At 37.8% G+C, this 18,010-nt stretch overlaps 1 protein-coding gene across 2 annotated transcripts in view; it reads left to right on the forward strand.

Moving 5' to 3' along the window:
• The first annotated feature begins 3,287 nt into the window (after positions 1-3,287).
• LOC108255132 (SRY-box transcription factor 13) overlaps positions 3,288-18,010 on the forward strand; it is a 34,288-nt gene continuing 19,565 nt past the window's right edge. Inside the window, exon 1 of one of the 2 annotated variants that reach the window (XM_017450844.3) lies at positions 3,288-3,584. The gene's annotated coding sequence lies outside the window, so the exon portion shown is untranslated. Of the gene's footprint in view, positions 3,585-9,448; positions 9,613-18,010 lie in introns of those variants that run through there. The other variant, XM_053673943.1, reaches the window with a different exon arrangement.

Below are 18,010 nucleotides of genomic sequence, written 5' to 3' on the forward strand. Positions count from 1 at the left end.
GTAGGGTAGAGGACAAAGAAAGAAAGAAAGAAAGACAGAAAGAACATGTAGGGTAGAGGACAAAGAAAGAAAGAAAGAAAGACAGAAAGAACATGTAGGGTAGAGGACAAAGAAAGAAAGAAAGAAAGAATGAAAGAATGAAGAGGTAGAATAGAGGTCCAAGAAAGAAAGAACGAATGAACGAACGAACGAACATGTAGGGTAGAGATCAAAGAAAGAAAGAAAGAAAGAAAGAAAGAAAGAAAGAAAGAAAGAAAGAACTAACATTTAGGGTAGAGGCCCAAGAAAGAAAGAAAGAAAGAAAGAAAGAAAGAAAGAAAGAAAGAAAGAAAGAAAGAAAGAAAGAAAGAAAGAAAGAACATGTAGGGTAGAGGTCCAAGAAAGAAAGAAAGAAAGAAAGAAAGAACATGTAGGGTAGAGGTCCAGGAAAGAAAGAAAGAAAGAAAGAAAGAAAGAAAGAAAGAAAGAAAGAACATGTAGGGTAGAGGTCCAAGAAAGAAAGAAAGAAAGAAAGAAAGAACATGTAGGGTAGAGGTCCAGGAAAGAAAGAAAGAAAGAAAGAAAGAACATGTAGGGTAGAGGTCCAGGAAAGAAAGAAAGAAAGAAAGAAAGAAAGAAAGAAAGAAAGAAAGAACGAACATGTAGGGTAGAGGTCCAAGAAAGAAGGAAAGAAAGAAAGAAAGAAAGAAAGAAAGAAAGAAAGAAAGTTAGGATAGAACTCTACGAAGGAAGGAAAGAAAGAAAGAACGAAAGAAAGACTAGAAAAGAATATGAATAAATAATGAAGAAATGTAAAAATGACAGAAAAACAGATGGACTTGGAGAAAAAGATCAATGAGGAGGAGATAGAAGCAGGAACGAACAGGGGGAAAGATGGACTCGGAAAGATGAGAAATAAAATTAAACAGTGAGAAGAAACTGGAAAAAGATGGTGAATGGTTAAAGAAAGACGGAGAAGAGAAAGATACAAGAGATCTAGCTCCTCTGGCAAGACGAGAGAGAGAGAGAGAGAGAGAGAGAGAGAGAGAGAGAGAGTGAGAGAGCGCTAAAAGGTCCCGTAATCCTGCAATGGTGGTTGTCGAGCGTTGCCATGGCAACAGGCACAAAGGCGCGCGGTTTCCTATTGATGGCTAATTGTATTCCTCGCAGCTCTTTTGTTAATTGTTGTCTGCTCGGCTCCCACTTCCTGCTGGGCGGCCGCACAAAGGCAGGAACAGAGGGGATTAGAAACGGCACAATGGCGCTGGACTCTCGGGCCGGCGAAGCTGCGGCGAGCCGTGAGCGCACATGCAGCAAAAAGAGACAAAAAGAGACGTTAGAAAAAGCTTTGAAGGCGTAACCAGTGAGTTCACCTGGGTAATTCACTCAAGGTGGTATCCCCTTCTCCCCCCCTCCGTACACGCAGATGGCATCACCCACGTCCCGAGCTCAGCGCGCGGCCCATAAACACGCTGAGCTCCTGAAGTAACACTCGGGATAGTTGTTCAGAAGGGAGGATTTAGCCAGTCATTCCCTGATCCAATGAGCTAATCCACATTATCACAGTGCATTACTTTCCCCTTATTAAGTCCATTACAGTAATTCACACACTACCTATCATATTAATGCTCTTTCTACACGACACGGTTTTCATTTTAATTACTTCCGGCTTTACTGGGATGAGTGGAAAGTGCGCTTTTTTAAACATACACTTATTTAATTAAGCTCATTTTATCTTACATAATCTTCTGGCAACCTAAATCAATCTACCCCAGACCAAATCATTAATAAATAAATAAATAAATAAAAAGCACTAATAATAATAATGATGATGAGACAACACGCTAAAGATGAATATAGACTAAATGGAAGGAAAGAAAGAAAGGAAGGAAACAGGTAGGATACAGGTCCAAGCAAGAAGGAAGGAAGGAAGAAAGTGAGGAAGAAAGAAAAGATAGATAGAAAGTAAAAAGGTAGGATAAAGGTCCAAGCAAGAAGGAAGAAAGAAAGAAAGGAAAAAGAAAGAAGGTAGGATAAAGGTATAAAATAAGAAGGAAGAACGTAAGAAAGAAAGAAAGAAAGAAGGTAGGATAAAGGTATAAAGCAAGAAGGAAGAAAGAAAGAAAGAAAGAAAGAAAGAAGGTAGGATAAAGGTATAAAATAAGAAGGAAGAACGTAAGAAAGAAAGAAAGAAAGAAAGAAAGAAAGAAAGAAGGTAGGATAAAGGTATAAAGCAAGAAGGAAGAAAGAAAGAAAGAAAGAAAGAAGGTAGGATAAAGGTATAAAGCAAGAAAGAAGAAAGAAAGAAAGAAAGAAAGAAGGTAGGATAAAGGTATAAAGTAAGAAGGAAGAACGTAAGAAAGAAGGTAGGATAAAGGTATAAAGCAAGAAGGAAGAATGTAAGAAAGAAAGAAAGAAAGAAAGAAGGTAGGATAAAGGTATAAAGTAAGAAGGAAGTACGTAAGAAAGAAAGAACGAAGGTAGGATAAAGGTATAAAGCAAGAAGGAAGGAAGAAAGAAAGAAGGTAGGATAAAGGTATAAAGTAAGAAGGAAGAAAGAAAGAAAGAAAGAAAGAAGGTAGGGTAAAGGTCCAAGCAACAAGGAAGGAAAAAAGAAAGAAAGAAAGAAAGAAAGAAAGAAAGAAGGTAGGATAAAGGTATAAAGTAAGAAGGAAGAACGTAAGAAAGAAAGAACGAAGGTAGGATAAAGGTATAAAGCAAGAAGGAAGAAAGAAAGAAAGAAAGAAGGTAGGATAAAGGTATAAAGCAAGAAGGAAGAAAGAAAGAAAGAAAGAAAGAAAGAAGGTAGGATAAAGGTATAAAGTAAGAAGGAAGAACGTAAGAAAGAAAGAAAGAAAGAAAGAAGGTAGGATAAAGGTATAAAGTAAGAAGGAAGAACGTAAGAAAGAAAGAACGAAGGTAGGATAAAGGTATAAAGCAAGAAGGAAGAAAGAAAGAAAGAAAGAAGGTAGGATAAAGGTATAAAGCAAGAAGGAAGAAAGAAAGAAAGAAAGAAAGAAAGAAGGTAGGATAAAGGTCCAAGCAACAAGGAAGGAAAAAAGAAAGAAAGAAAGAAAGAAAGAAAGACGAGGTCAAACAATATTCCAGACCAAAAGCAATAAAATAAAACAAAGAGTAGCCTAATAATAATAATAATAATAATAATAATAATAATAATAATAGGCCTAATAATAAATCTTTTCTTGTTTGTGTTGCAGTTCAGCAGGTTTCTGTGTACTGACATGAAGAGCTTTCCCTTTAAGAGGGAGGTGAACGGCAGGAGACACAGAAATTTTGGACGCACACACACACACACACGCGCGCGCGCTCACACACACCAGAAAGTGACTTGTGCAGGGAGACCGGACAGCGCCTAGACGTTAGACGGGAGCGCGAGCTATAATGATCTCGAGCTGTGTGTGATTTCTCGTTTGAGCGCGTGCCTCTGATTAAAACGCTGCTCAGAAAGAAAAAACAAAACAAAACAAAACCCAAAACAAAACATCAACACTGACAACTAACGCATGCGGTCAGCGTGACTTCGCAAAGGAATAAGAAGTTCTGGGTTTTTGTCTGGGCGGCAGCACTGTTTCCCACGGAGTGTGGTGAGTCTGAAAGTTTACGCGTGGTCCGAAACGTGACGTAGAGAATGTGTGTGTGTGTGTGTGTGTGTGTGTGTGTGTGTGTGTGTGTGTGAGAGAGAGAGATAGATCTGGTGCGTTTTGCATAATGTTAGATCATTTAGAGGAGGGAAAGTTAGTGATTAGTCTTGGCTCTGTGTGGAGGCTGTGCGTGGTTGATCAGCTTTATAATCTGCTCTCGGATCTCCAGTCGTGTGTCAGTTCTTTAATTAACCCAACACGCGTTTGGGGCAGAATGTTGGTTCTTAACCTCACACTATCCCTCACCCTCGTGTTGTATTCATTTGGCCATGCTGCGCGCGTGCTGCGTTCAACTCCACATCAACACAGCAAACGCAAACCCTTTGCCACCCCGTGGTGTGTGAACTGTGCAGTAATGAGTGTGTCAGGTCTTCACTTCTTGTTTTTGTCATGTGACAGCTGTAACACTGATTTATTGTGCCATAAACAAGACTGTGGTAGAATCTCTGAAGTGAAATCAAAGAGCTATTGTGTTTTTTCCCTAAACTATTAATAGCAACAGGTACACCTCACACACGAGGATGGACGGACATGTGCATATGACAATGATGACAACACGAACAACGCTACACATTTAATTTTAATATTCAGTAACTGCGGTTTTCTTTCTTTCTCTGACATGCACCGATCGTAACATTATAACCACCTGCCTGATATCATGTACGTCCTACTCGTGCCAACAAAACCGATCTGACCCGTTGATGCATGGACTCCAGAGGACCTCTGAAGGTGTGCTGTGATATCTGGAACCAAAACATTAGCAGCAGATTCTTTAACTCGTGTAAGTTGTGAGGTGGGGCCTCGATGGATTGGATTTGTTTGTCCAGAACATCCCAAAGACGCTCGATTGGATTGAGATCTGGGGAATTTGGAGGCAGTCAACACCTTAAACTCTTTGTCATGTTCCTCAAACCGTTTCTGAATAAATTTTGCAGTGTGGCAGAGAGCATTATCCTGCTGAAAGAGGCCACTGCCATTAGGGAATACTGTTACCGGGAAGGGGTGTACTTGGTCTGCATCAATGTTTAGGTAGGTGGTACCTCTTCCACTGCTCCATGGTAGGTGCTTTCAGCAGTGTACAGGGGGTCAGCATGGGCACTCTGACCGGTCTGCAGCTACTCAGCTCCATACACAACAAGCTGTCAGAACTGTGTTCTGACTCTTTTCGATCAGAGCCAGCATGAACTTTTTCAGCAATTTGTTCTACAGTAGCTCTTCTGTGGGATCGGACCAGACGGGCTAGCCTTCACTCCCCAGGCGTCAATGAGCCTGCCTTGGGAGCCCATGACCCGCTCACCGGTTGTCCTTCCTTGGACCACTTTAGGTAGGTACTAACTACTGCATACGAGGAACACCCTAGAAGACCTGCCATTTTGGAGATGCATTGACCCAGTCGTCTAGCCATCACAATTTAGCCCTTGTCAAAGTCGCTCAGATCCTTACGCTTGCCCATTTTTCCTACTTCCAACATGTCTACATCGAGAACTGACTGTTCACTTGCTACCTAATATATCCCACACCTTGACAGGTGACACTGTAACAAGATAATTAATTTTATACCCTTCAGCTGTCTTCTACACTTCACCTGTTCTTTCACTTCAATTCAATTCAATTTTATTTGTATAGCGCTTTTTACAATAGACATTGTCTCAAAGCAGCTTTACAGAAATATCAACACGGTATACAGATATTAAAGGTGCGAATTTATCCCAACTGAGCAAGCTACTGAGTGGCGACGGTGGCAAGGAAAAACTCCCTAAGATGTTTTAAGAGGAAGAAACCTTGAGAGTAACCCGACTCAGAAGGGAACCCATCTTCATCTGGGTAACTTTCCTTCTTTCTTTCTATTTGGACCTCTCTTATTTTATTCTTTATTTCTACAGAAAGTGAAAAATGAGGCTTTTTCCTGTACGTATGTTTTGAGTGGAAACGTACATGGAGTTGAAATCTCCCAATGTGGTGTTCACCATGTTATGGTTGTCCTCCTCTTCCACACTACTGTAAGTAATATTTGGTTTGAGACGACGCCGAAGTGTGTGGAGATATGTGACTGGGTGAAAAGCTTTTTCATGATGGAAGGTGCAGATTGCAGAGGTACGTCTTTGTGTACAAGACCAGCAAAACCAGCAAAACCAGCAAAGTGCAACCAGCATCCAGCAAGAGCAGTAGCAGTGTCGTGCCAACCAGCCTCGACTAGCATGGAATTGATCAGTCGTCTGACCTCGCTCCATTTAGGCTCTGGTAAGTGTCTTGGTGGGTTAAGAAGGGCAGGAGGGCACATCTGTACAGAGTCGGCCTGCAGGCAGTCGCATTCATGGAGAAACTTGGCATAATTCAGGGCAATTTAGCGGGGAGTTTAGTCTAACGAGCTGCTGATGCTCTGTAATAAATTTTGCCTGTTAGTGGATAACGAGATTAAAGGTATATTAAGAATTTCAGTGCTTTGGTCTCGTACAGGAAAGAGCATTTAGACCTACAGGAAGCTGTGTGTGTGTGTGTGTGTGTGTGTGTGTGTGTGTGTGTGTGTGTGTGTGTCTCAGCGTGATTGGTGGATTTGAGGGATTTTAGTTTGAGAAAGTCCCTCGCTGTGTAAGATCCCCGATAATCCGGGATGTCGTTTCTGCGTGATGTCACATGGTCCGGAGTGAAGATTCCCAGCGGATCCTTAAAGGAGGAAGTTGGCAAAGTGGCTGCAAGTGTTTGGCTTTACAGTGGCTGAGTGTGCACAAAGCAGCCTGATAGGGGGGAGTCCCTGACCTTTTCCTCCACCGTTCCACCATTCTCTCCTTCTTTTTCCTCCATCCATCTCTGCCTCCCGCTCAGAATTCTGTTCTGCTTTTATTCAGTTTGTTCTTTCTTTCTTTCTTTCTTTCTCCCTCACACTCTCCATTTTTTGTGTTCTTTTTGTCTTTTTCTCCGACATAGTTTGTTTTTCTTTCTTTCTCTGTCCTACATGTACTCTCTTTTTTTTCTTTCTCTGACACTACTTATTTTTCTTTCTTTCACTGTTGTACATCTACTCTTTCTTTCCCTGTCTCTCTCTCTCTCTCTCTCTCTCTCTCTCTCTCTCTGATATATATGTATATGTTGTCTTTCTTTCTTCCTTCTCCATTATTTTTGTTTCTTACCTTTTTCTTTCTTTGACCTCAGTTCTGGCTGTGTTTCGTTTTTTTTCTTTTTCTCTTACGTTCTTTCTTTCTTTCTTTCTCTTTCTTTCTTTATCTCTCTCTCACACTCTCTCCATTTTTTGTGTTCTTTTTGTCATTTTCATTGATTGTTTTTCTTTCAATCTCCATCATACATGTACTCTTGCTTTTTTTTCTTTCTCTGACATATATTTTATTTTTCTTTCTTTCTCTGTCGTACATGTACTTTTTCTTTTCTCTCTCTCGCTCTCTCTCTGACATGGTTTGTTTTTCTTTCTTTCTTCCTTATATATAAGCTGCAGGGTCAGGTCCTCTAACCTCTAATGCTTCATGTGTCTTCCTATTTGTGTGAAATCGCTTTCACTTGTTAGATTTCCTGATAATTGGGACGGAAGGGGGGAAGACCGCGGAGTCAATTTCTCAGACTGAGCGTTTTCAGACGTTGTCAGGGTGCAGTGTAATGTTCCCTTTCGTTCCTGTACTTGATTCTGCTTCGCTAAGACATGACACCAGCACAGTTTTCTACACTCATGTTCAAATCATCTGTTTGTCCTGGAGTGTGTTTCCATCAACTTCTTATTTCTGCACAACTGACACCTGGCTTTAGTGATTACCCAACACTTAACCCCACAACATAAATCTCTGATAAATCCTGCTTGACCATTTCGAGTGATCTATAACACGGACCAGTCCCGAACAGGAAAGTGTAAGATGGTGTATGACCCTGTTGATCTGATCTGTGGTTCTGTACGATCCCATACATACATACATACATACATACATACGTACCTACAGCAGCCCGCTGGAGCAGCATCCTAATCAAGCTTTCCCTGGTGTAGGAAGATCAGCAGAGAGAACAGAAGTGCGTTTCGTCTTGCATCAAACTTTGACCTCATGTGCTCAGCAATGCATTGTTGTTTTTTTTTTTTTTGGTGTCCTGTTGAACTGCAGGTCTGATGAGAGCAGCTGTAACAATGGCCTGTGAAGTGTGTTTTTCCTCTGGGCTTGTCACCTTGTCAGTTACTTCAAATGAGCCATTCTTAAAAAAAAAAAAAAAAAAACTCCCAAAGATGCATAACATGCTTTTGTCGTTGCTGTCCATCAAATCCTCGGAGTTATGCCATCACTTACTCTTCTTTGTTTCATGTGTCACTAGGAGAGAGAAAGTAATGCAGTCTGTTTGTGTCGCACACACAGGATGCCATTGTGTTTTATGAGAGCAGGAATATTTCAGACATTGTTCTGTCTTGAGTTTTTAACACGTGGTGGAAAGGTATGACTGCGTCATGGGACGTTAATCATACGGACACATCGCATGGCAGAGGACGACAAGTTAAAAAATTCCCTAGAAAGATCCTGAAAAACTTCTTTTCCATATATTAAATCAGTTAATTTTCTGTTTTATGTGAATTACTATATTCCAACTAACTATTTTGATAGAAATGCGAATTCAGCAAGGTTAAAAATGTCCATTTGAAAGTTAGTCTTTTGATGGAGTATTGTCAAAAAATGGCATGTCAGTGTCAAATGCATGAAACTGACACCGCAGATTGGACTAAAATCGATTAGATAAAGACTCAAGGTTGCCAGATTGAATGCACAATTTCCAGTGCGTTCTAGTGCACTTACTGAGACCCAAACTGGAAATGTAAGTTACACACACACAAAAAACTTTTTGGTTTTTTTTCTTCATTTGTTTCAGGGGGATGAAAAAAATAAATACCCTAGTCATGTAGGAACCCGTCTATTCTCGCAGAATTGCACCAGCGATTCACTACTGTAATTCTTATTAGTTTTGGAATTATTTGTGAAATGTAATATTCCTTAGCTAATTTTATTTTCTAATGGAAAAATGCAACTTTTTGGTCAAAATTTGTCAGTTTTACTCTTCTGCACCAAAAATAAAACACAAACCTGTCCAAAATGTGAATTATTTTTCAACCAAAAAATGTCATCTGTAACAAATAACCCTACAAAACTTCTCAAATTTGCACTTTACATGTTTGTTCTTTATAAAAACTGTCGTATTTGTAGTAACGTTGTCTGATGTTTCAAAAGATAATGAACAGTCTAATTTTCAGATTCTTTATGAAGATACGACACCGATACATTATTCACATTTACATTTATACAAACCTGAATATGAATATACAATAATTCAAATGATATTTGATATCATTTTTAATTTAGTCCATTTTCAGTCATTTAATGTTGTAGTAATAATCTTTTTGCTGACTTTTTAATCTGTAACATTAACAGTATCACTATATCAGATTTTTTAAAATTTATTTATTTATTTATTTATTTATTTATTTATTTAGATCAAGGTGGAATATAACCTGTAAAGTTCTGACTATCATGACCTGTCATGCATTTTTCAATAGCAAGGGTGTAATGTTTCTTAAAATACCCCCGGGGGGCATCAAAACAAAGCAACTTTATTTCAAATGTGTTTCTTTAGATATGGGAAATTAAATCTAAATAGTCAGAAATTGCGTATATTAGACAACGCCTGCCTCATTTGTTGCACATTACATGGAAAGTGCTATCAATACTTTCACAGTAGCCCACATGTTCTCAAACACTCGTCCTTCACTGCCACCTACCCCCTCTCTCTCTCTCTCTCTCTCTCTCTCTCTCTCTCTCTCTCTCTCTCTGTCTCTCTCTCAGCGGTGACATGAAGGCAGAGTGGCAGCGTAAATCAGACATAAGAACAGAGTTTAATGAGTAGCTGCAGAAAAAGGTGAACTAATACGCAGCGGCCAAAGTAAATCAGCACAATTGTTCTACTGTTCAGCAGAAAGGGGGGTCATTACTTTTCTTAAGTAAGTATCATTACTTTTCCTATGTAAACGTACGTGCCTTTGAGCCTACTGATAGGCATTTGCATAATAACTCATGTCTGGTTGTTTTACATTTGACAATTTCCAGAGGCCTTTGAAGATGTGAAGGGGTTTATTTATTTATTTTTTAAAAAATTTATTGCTAAAAAAAAAAATGTAGCTAGGAATTTTGTTCCATTTCGTCAATGTTTGTAAAATCTCAAGATCTTTTTAAGATCATTTTGGTGAAGTAGTGTTAAATGTATCATGCAAACTAGAGTCTGGCAAGGCAAAGAATGCAACAATGACCAAAACAAAACAAACCGAAAAACTAACCACATTTGTTGAGTTGAATTAATTAAATTAGTTCAATTAAGTAAACCTTTTCTCCTTGCAGTTGTTGTTGTTGTTGTTGTTATAATGATTATAACTATTATTATTTCTGAATTTTCATAATTAAGTAGTCCAACTGCTGAGAATTTTCTCCACGCAGCACACAGGGTAGTAAAGGTAGTGTGCAGTGGGTACGTTCACGTTGTGGTAGCATTTACTAAAAGCTGTAAATCTGCCTGAACAAGAATAAAAGGAAACTGATCCCTTTGAATTACGGCTTCCACTCACAACTGCCAAACAGGTTTTACTCTAAATACAGAAGGCAAGACTGGTCAATATACTCCGCTTTTCTTTTCTTTTCTTTCTTTCTTTTTTTTGTCATGTCACATGCTTTCTAGTTTTTACTTTGTCTCTTTTTGTTTTTTGAGAAGGTGTTGGGAGTATTTGGGGGGGGGGGGGGTGATCTTGCAAGCTTGAACATGAGTTTGGGTGCCTTAGGTGACTTAATGAATTTTCTCCTACGTTAAAAAAAAACACAAGCAAAAAAAACTCAAAACACAAGTTCCAAATGTGAAAAAGATTAGAGGTGTAGAGGTTCGTATTTAAAGATCAGCGCTCATATCTGTTATATATGCAACAATTTATCGTATAAAGTGTTCACAATTAAAATAAATAAATAAATAAATAAATAAATAAGGTTTTAGATAGCATTTCAGTCGATTTTAAAGTAAATTTGGAATCATCATCATTTTGCTGATGTACTAATCTATACAGGTACATTGTAAGATTTGTAATAAATAAATAACTACATTTTTAAGTATTTAAAGACATTTTAATCCAATAATAACATTAACAGTATAACAACTTTTTTTTTTTTTTTTTTTAGGTTTTTCATTAGTACCCCGTGATACCTATTTAATGTTTCCAACTTTAACATTTATATGCAACCTGTAAAGTTTTAGCTTGATGATTTTAACTTTCTCAAGATTTTTCTTAGTAAGGCCGTAATATTTCTTCAGCGATCACTCTTTGCAGTGTTTCTTTACTTAATGCTAAATGAAATCGAAACGCTGAGCATTTGTGTGTCTCGAACAAACTCGGTCCTCATTATGTATGTACTGTTTTACTCTCTAAAATATTTAAAAATGCAAATGAAGTGTTTATATAGTCTTTTTAGTCCGTTTCTCTCTCTCTCTCTCTCTCTCTCTCTGTGTGTCTGTGTGTGTGTGCCCTGTAATAAAAACACACCTCTGTAACCGATTGGTGCAATAATTTGTCCAGCAGCATAAAAACAAATTTACTTTTACACCTCGCAGAATTCTGCACAACGCGTGCTAGTGTTACATAAGATAAGATAAGAGAAGAGAAGATAAGGGAAGGCCGGCCTCGCAATCGTGCTCGTTTTAGATGCAGCTATCACAGACAGATTTGTTTGGACTTTTTATTTTGCTTGGTTATTTGTGTATTCATTCCCCTTTTCACAAACTGGAATAATTCACAACAGCTCTTTTAGCACAGCAAGGGCTTTCACTGGTGAAGAATGTGCCATGGAAATATCGCTGCACCCGATTTGCATGTCCCCCTTCCATCGCCCACGAGAACATGGAGACTATTCATATCGTTCGATAACTTACTAGACCGCTATTGTTCACGATTTGGTTAAAATAAACCAAAGACTGTTAAATATTTGGTCACAAATAGTGTGTGTACAGTTAGATATTGTTGGGGGTGGGGGATTGACTTTTGACTTCTGATCATGATGTTTAATCAGAATTATTGAACCATTATTTAATCCTTGATGAGCGTGACAGTTATGTTATTGTAGTGTTTTCACTTGATCTCACACTGTAGCTGAGGACGAAATAACAGGTTTGGTTGCATCGCTTCGACTGACTCATGCGACACTGTAACTGAAGTTTGTAATCATTCAAGTGTGTTGGATGATGCTGTGCAAATTTGTTATAAAGTAGGAAATGTGGGTTGAAAATTCTTTTCATCGCTAATGGGAATCTGTACAGAGTGTTTATTATTATTATTATTATTATTATTATTATTATTTAAATTGTTTACACAGGAGATTTAGATAGTGTAGGGCAAACCTCATCGTTTATCTTAAAAAATTGGATTGTGGAGTAGTATACGCACAACTCAAAACTTTTATACGTATATATATACATACTGTAAGGAGTATATTACTGTCTTACTCATCTCATTGGGTTATGAGCTCTTTTGCTTTGTGTATCAATGCTTATATCCGGTGTCTCATTTGATACCAATTATAACAGCTTATACATTTGATATTATCTTTGTCTTCTTAGAACTTTGCGTAGATCAGTGGTGGGGAGGTTAAAGCTAAGGATGGGGTGTGTGTATGTGTGTGTGTGTGTGTGTGTGTGTGTGTGTGTTTATGTGAAAAGGAGCTCTGTTCCATCATTGATGTGGTCGAGAATTGCAACCTTCACACCCGCTCTCAGAAAAATATTTTTTTCCGATTATTATTATTATATATTTTTTTGTTGTTTAAGTGTTCATACTGTGTAAATATGATTTATATTTTAAAAAGACGGATGTTGAATTTAATATATTTTATCCGACTTCATATCAGCGATTTGAACAAATAAATTCATACAGATTCAATCTTTCTCATTCAGCCTTCCTCGAATCGGCAGCCAGTGATGTACGATAAGTTCTTCGAATTGTATCTAATGCGCCTTTCAACATAATACTGTAGTGGAGATTAGTGCAGATTTTATTTTTTTTTAAACAAGTGCCACTTAATTTAGAAAGCGGTAAAACAGGAACATAATTACCACCCTGAAGTGTTTTTATATAACAACACACCCCAAATAGTTCCTCTTACACCACAGCAATTTGCCAACAATTACAATTTTTGAATTTCTTATGAATTACACAGCCTATTTTTTTTTTTAAATTCGCTTTTAACATTGTGAATGTCCATGATACAAGTTAGTTCCTGTTATCACTTGTTCCCTCATCAGCCTCTCTTTGTTACTCTCTCGACAAGTTAATAAGGCAAGAAATGCAGCTTGAAACCACAAAGTGTAAAGTCCTGAAGACTTTCCCATGTCGGAAAACTGTTTAAAAAAATAAAAAATAAAGTGTTGAGACTGGAGACTCATTCCATAAACATTTCATTACAGAATTTTTTTTTTTTTATTTAAAAAGAATAACTTTTTACAGAACGATTTCAAGTGAGAATATGTTTTATTAGTCGGTTTGTTATTACTCTTATGTTGAACGAATGAGCTGTTACTACAGAAATGATAACATCAGAACAGCATTAATACAAACCTGTGATTTGCAGCTGTACTTCTGTGAGCACCGCTGTTAGAGAGACTTAATCAACGCCTTCTGACCACTAGGAATCTTATATTAGCCACAACAGCAAAACCGTATTTCCTTTACTGTTGTGTACGAATTGTGTAATGGAAGTTTCTGGTTCATATCGTGGAACCAGTCAATCTGAGTCAGACCCCCTTCACACACACACACATACTTTTGATTCTTCCTTTCATAATCTACCTCTCCTTTGCTTTTGCTTTTTAGGGCTTGTCTAATGTTCTTTAAAGGTCATTTTTTTCTTTCTGTATATTCCCTCTGTTGTTTGTGGTGTCCCTGTCTAGGCATGTAGAGAAAGCATGTATCCTGTTTGTAGCAGGAGGAGAACACGGGCTTTGGTGAGGCCTGGGCCATCTCAGGATGTCCTGAACGGTGAAGGTCTCACCTTTTCTTCCTCTGGACAACACTACTGACCCCCCCCACCCCCCCCAAAATGGTCATAATACAATAAATAAATAGACAAATAAATCACATAAAAATTGGACAATCTTCAGGTCTCCTAGTTGTAGAAATTAATTTGATGTCCGTTTATCATTATCCAGTTTACATTTACAGTTATTACTTCAATGAATGCTTTTTATTATAAACTGTGTTCCTAGTGGAGTTGGGCAATCTCACAAAAATTGTATCTGTCCCTAAAAATATCCAAAATGTGACAATCTAATTTGTTGTCATGACACAAAAGTCTGATTTTTCCATTTAAGCCAGGGATTTACATAGTACAGCTGTATACTACTATTAATTTGAGGGCGGGGTTACATATTAGCTCTGTTTGTGATGTCACAAAATATACAATTTAGTTTGGACCAATCAGGTCTGAGATTAAAGTCCCTGTGAAGCACCTTGAAACATGTAACCTTATTCGGTGTTTAGACATAATTTCCACTGAAACAGGAAGTCAGGGCGGGACACATAATGTGGGTCCTCCCCCTTTTTTTAAACAGCCAATAATGTTTCGCTTACCTCACAGCCTGGGAAATTGCAACTTCAGATTCTAGAGAGCACTTGATTGGACAGAAAATCTGATGAGAAGCTGAAGTGCGGAATGATGTCATCGAAATTGTATTGGTGATCCGTATCGGTGGTAGAGAGAGACTGTAAATTTTGAAATTTTTTGGAGCGCACTAGCTTATAGATAAACTTTAGACAAACATATTCATGCTAAAAGCCACGAAACTTCAATATTGATTTCATGGGGACTTTAAGGGCTGGAACAGAACATTTCAGTGTGCTTAGCTAGCTAGCTTACTTGGATATAGTTAGTAAAAAAAGTGTTAAACAAATCTTAAGGGTTAAGTCAATGATGTTTTGAGATCCAGTTACTGATATGATGATAAATGCAACTTGGTTAACTAGCAGTTAACTAGTTGGCTACCTATTTGTGAGAGCAGGACATGGGGGCATTACTTATATACAGTGATATAATGTAACCAATTACAAATACTCTCATTACTGAGTACAAATCCTGAGGAAAAACGACCCAGTTATAGTACTTTGAGAGGCTATTTAACCGCTAGTAAACTAAATCGCATATGTCAGAGTTTTTTTTTATTTATTTAATATTTTATTTAACCGTAGCTGGGCATGTCAAAATGTAACCATAACATTGTTGTTCAACACTTTTTTTTTAAAACTCCGGCTAAGCAAGCTAGCTTAACACACCGAAAGTATCTGTGTTTCGTGTAACTCCTCTATCTTTCTGCTATTAGTTTGTTCGGTTTTCGATTTCGTTTGACTCCACAACGCTGACTGGACTGTTTATACTCTCCACCTAATCATATCAAATCATATAGACAACTTGAGAACTGGTGCCAACTGATGATAATCACAGAGCTTGTGGGTGGAGATGCATTAATGTTACAACAACAAACCATCCATGGCTGAACCTCTGAGAGCTTTTCGAAGTCACAACCAGGAAGCGTTCTCTTGTGACTTTGCCTTCTGAAGCCTTTTACGATATCGCCGTTGAGGAATTTGGCCTCTAATTTGAGGAAAGAAGTTTTATTTATTTATTTATTTTTTACTATACAATTAGGTTAGCTAGTGTGAGTACTTTTAAACAAGCTATTCTTTTATTCATACTTAAGTAGTTTTTATTATGGGTACTTTTACTTAACTTACAGTACATTCTTTGCAGAGTAACAGTAGGCCTACTTTTACTCTTTCCACCCCTGCTTATTTACTTATAAAACTTATATTTATAGATTCTAGCATTTTTAAAGTGGATCAAGTTGTTCCTTGGCCATGTTTAGTAGGTTGTTGTTTATATTTAACAGCACAATGAATCATTTAGCTAGAGATACCATATGTAACAGCGTTCTGACTCATGTCCTTTCTAACCTAAATGTCACTAATATTTTAAAGCAGCTCGTAAAAACCTTCGTTCAGCGCTTCATTACAATCAAATCTCTTCAGAATCTATTTGTTCACTAAAACTTAACTCTGCTATTTTTAAATCTGGAAGCTGCCATGAGGTCACGCCCCATGTTTTTGTGTATGTGTGTGTGTGTGTGTGTGTGTGTGTGTGTGTGTGTTTTTTTTCTTTCCTTCTTTTTTCTTTTTCTGTGAGCTGCATTCGACAGTGGGTTCAATAATGGGACCAGCAGTTGCTCAGAATTACCTGTTGTGTTCCTCGCCACACAAAAGAGGATGGCCAGGTCGCCATGGCAACACCACAGATGCGTGGCCCTGGCATCTTAAAGATCTCTGTTTATCCTGTGGTTCAAGGGCGCGCAAGCGGCGGGCCGAATATTATGAAGCTAGAAGTGTGGTGATGTGTTCTTGAAACCAATTCTCAAACAAAACACACGCACACATACATGCGTGTGCACACACACATTCACGATGCAAAAGTGCATGTAGAGCAGGATGGGACATAAAAGTGCGCCTAGTTTAGAAAACAGTACATTTTTAATACACCCCCCCCCCCCCTTTTTTTTTTTCGCCTGAAGGAAATTGGCAAATTGGAGAGCTGGTTTTGTGAGGCTTTTTTTTTTTTTTTTTTTTTTTTGCGTGAAAGGGGGCCCTTCACAAACATCCTTTATTCCTCTTCTCTTGTTATGTTTCTTTATTCGGAGTGTGTTTGTGTGTGCCTTCCCCCTCATTCACTGCCCCCCTCTCCCCATCCTCCTCTTGTGTCTCAGATAAATGCCACACTAGCCTTTCGCTCGGTGGCACAATAACCGGACTGTTTCAGGCCCGGAGAGCTACGATGAAAGAGTGCGCTTTTTAACCTCCATTTCTGAAAAGCAGAAGGAAGAGTGGGGGAGAAAAAGCCCCAGCAGCAGCGCATGCCTTTCTTCTTTGCCCATTTTATGTGTGTGAGTGTTTCCAATCCACGCTTGTGTCATCATCCTGTTAAGACATCTTATTTAGGAGACCCCCCGCCCCTTTTCAGGCTCTTAAAAGACACAGGCCTGATGATGTGATCCAGCTTTTGTTCGAAGATAAATATTGAAGGCCACTATTTAAGATGGCAGCGCAGATGCTGATTTGCTAAGCTCTACATATGATTATTAATGATGTCTTCAACGTTTGTGTACATCTAATCCGCCTGTGTGGACTGTTTATTGTGGACGTTACCTGGTACTGTGTGTTATTTATTCAGCCTGTGAAAGGAGTTGCAAATATCGTCTTTATATATATATAAATTTTTATATATATATATATATATATATATATATATATATATATATATATATATATATATATATATATATATATATATATATATATAAAATAAAATTTATATATATATATATATATATATATTTTTTTTTTTACATACAAGGCAAACTGTCTCTTGGAGTTTTGTCTCCTCTTGGATCCTTGTCGATTTGCATTTGTTTGTTTTTTCCCCCTTCCTTTATTCAAAACATCCAAAGACCCATACCTGTGTGGAGGGGACTGAGCGGGTGCTGTCCCTGGCAGGGAAGTGGAAAATCCATATTAAAGGACCATTATGACCTGGAGTATAAAGAATAAAGAGTCTCTACTCTCTCTCTCTCCCATTGTGCAACACGGTTGAATAATGGCAACCTGATTTCCTTCACATAGTAGGATGTTTCATTTGTAGAGGTGGCTTGAATGTTTTTTATGCAGTTATTAAAAAAAAAAAAGAAAAAGTGGTTGACACATTTGAACTGTGAGCAGCGTTACGCATGACTGATGGTGGATAAATAGACAAATAGCATCCATGACAGTCTTGACTTTTTTTAATTTCTATATTTGCCACTTGAATACTGTCGTCGTTTGTTTGTAATCGGTTTGCATTTTATTTGTTGAGGAGAAAATTAAATTTGTTTAAATAACCAGGGAGACACTTACTTTTTTCCCCCTCATTAAAAGTGACTGCAGCGATAAACAGCATAAATAAAGAGCTAAGTGAGTTATACAAACTGCATCCTTGTTTATTGCGCATATATTGCATTTTGTTCTGCTTTGTAATACGCAGTATTAGATTAGATTTCACTCTACTTTTTCAGAAATTAGTTTCAGAAATTGATTTAAATCAGAAACTGATTTAATATTTGACTAAATGACAAAATATTTTTAAATCAGTATCAGTCACCAAACCACATTAAAAAAAAAATAATAATTTTTTCCCCATTTATACCCATTTAGAAATTTTGTATTGTTTGTATTACTACCCTCAATAACTATCTGTAATTATTGAGAAGGCTGTCCTATCATGCAAATGCCACTGTTT

The sequence above is a fragment of the Ictalurus punctatus genome, chromosome 21 (assembly GCF_001660625.3).
Source record: "Ictalurus punctatus breed USDA103 chromosome 21, Coco_2.0, whole genome shotgun sequence".
NCBI classification, from domain to species: domain Eukaryota; kingdom Metazoa; phylum Chordata; class Actinopteri; order Siluriformes; family Ictaluridae; genus Ictalurus; species Ictalurus punctatus.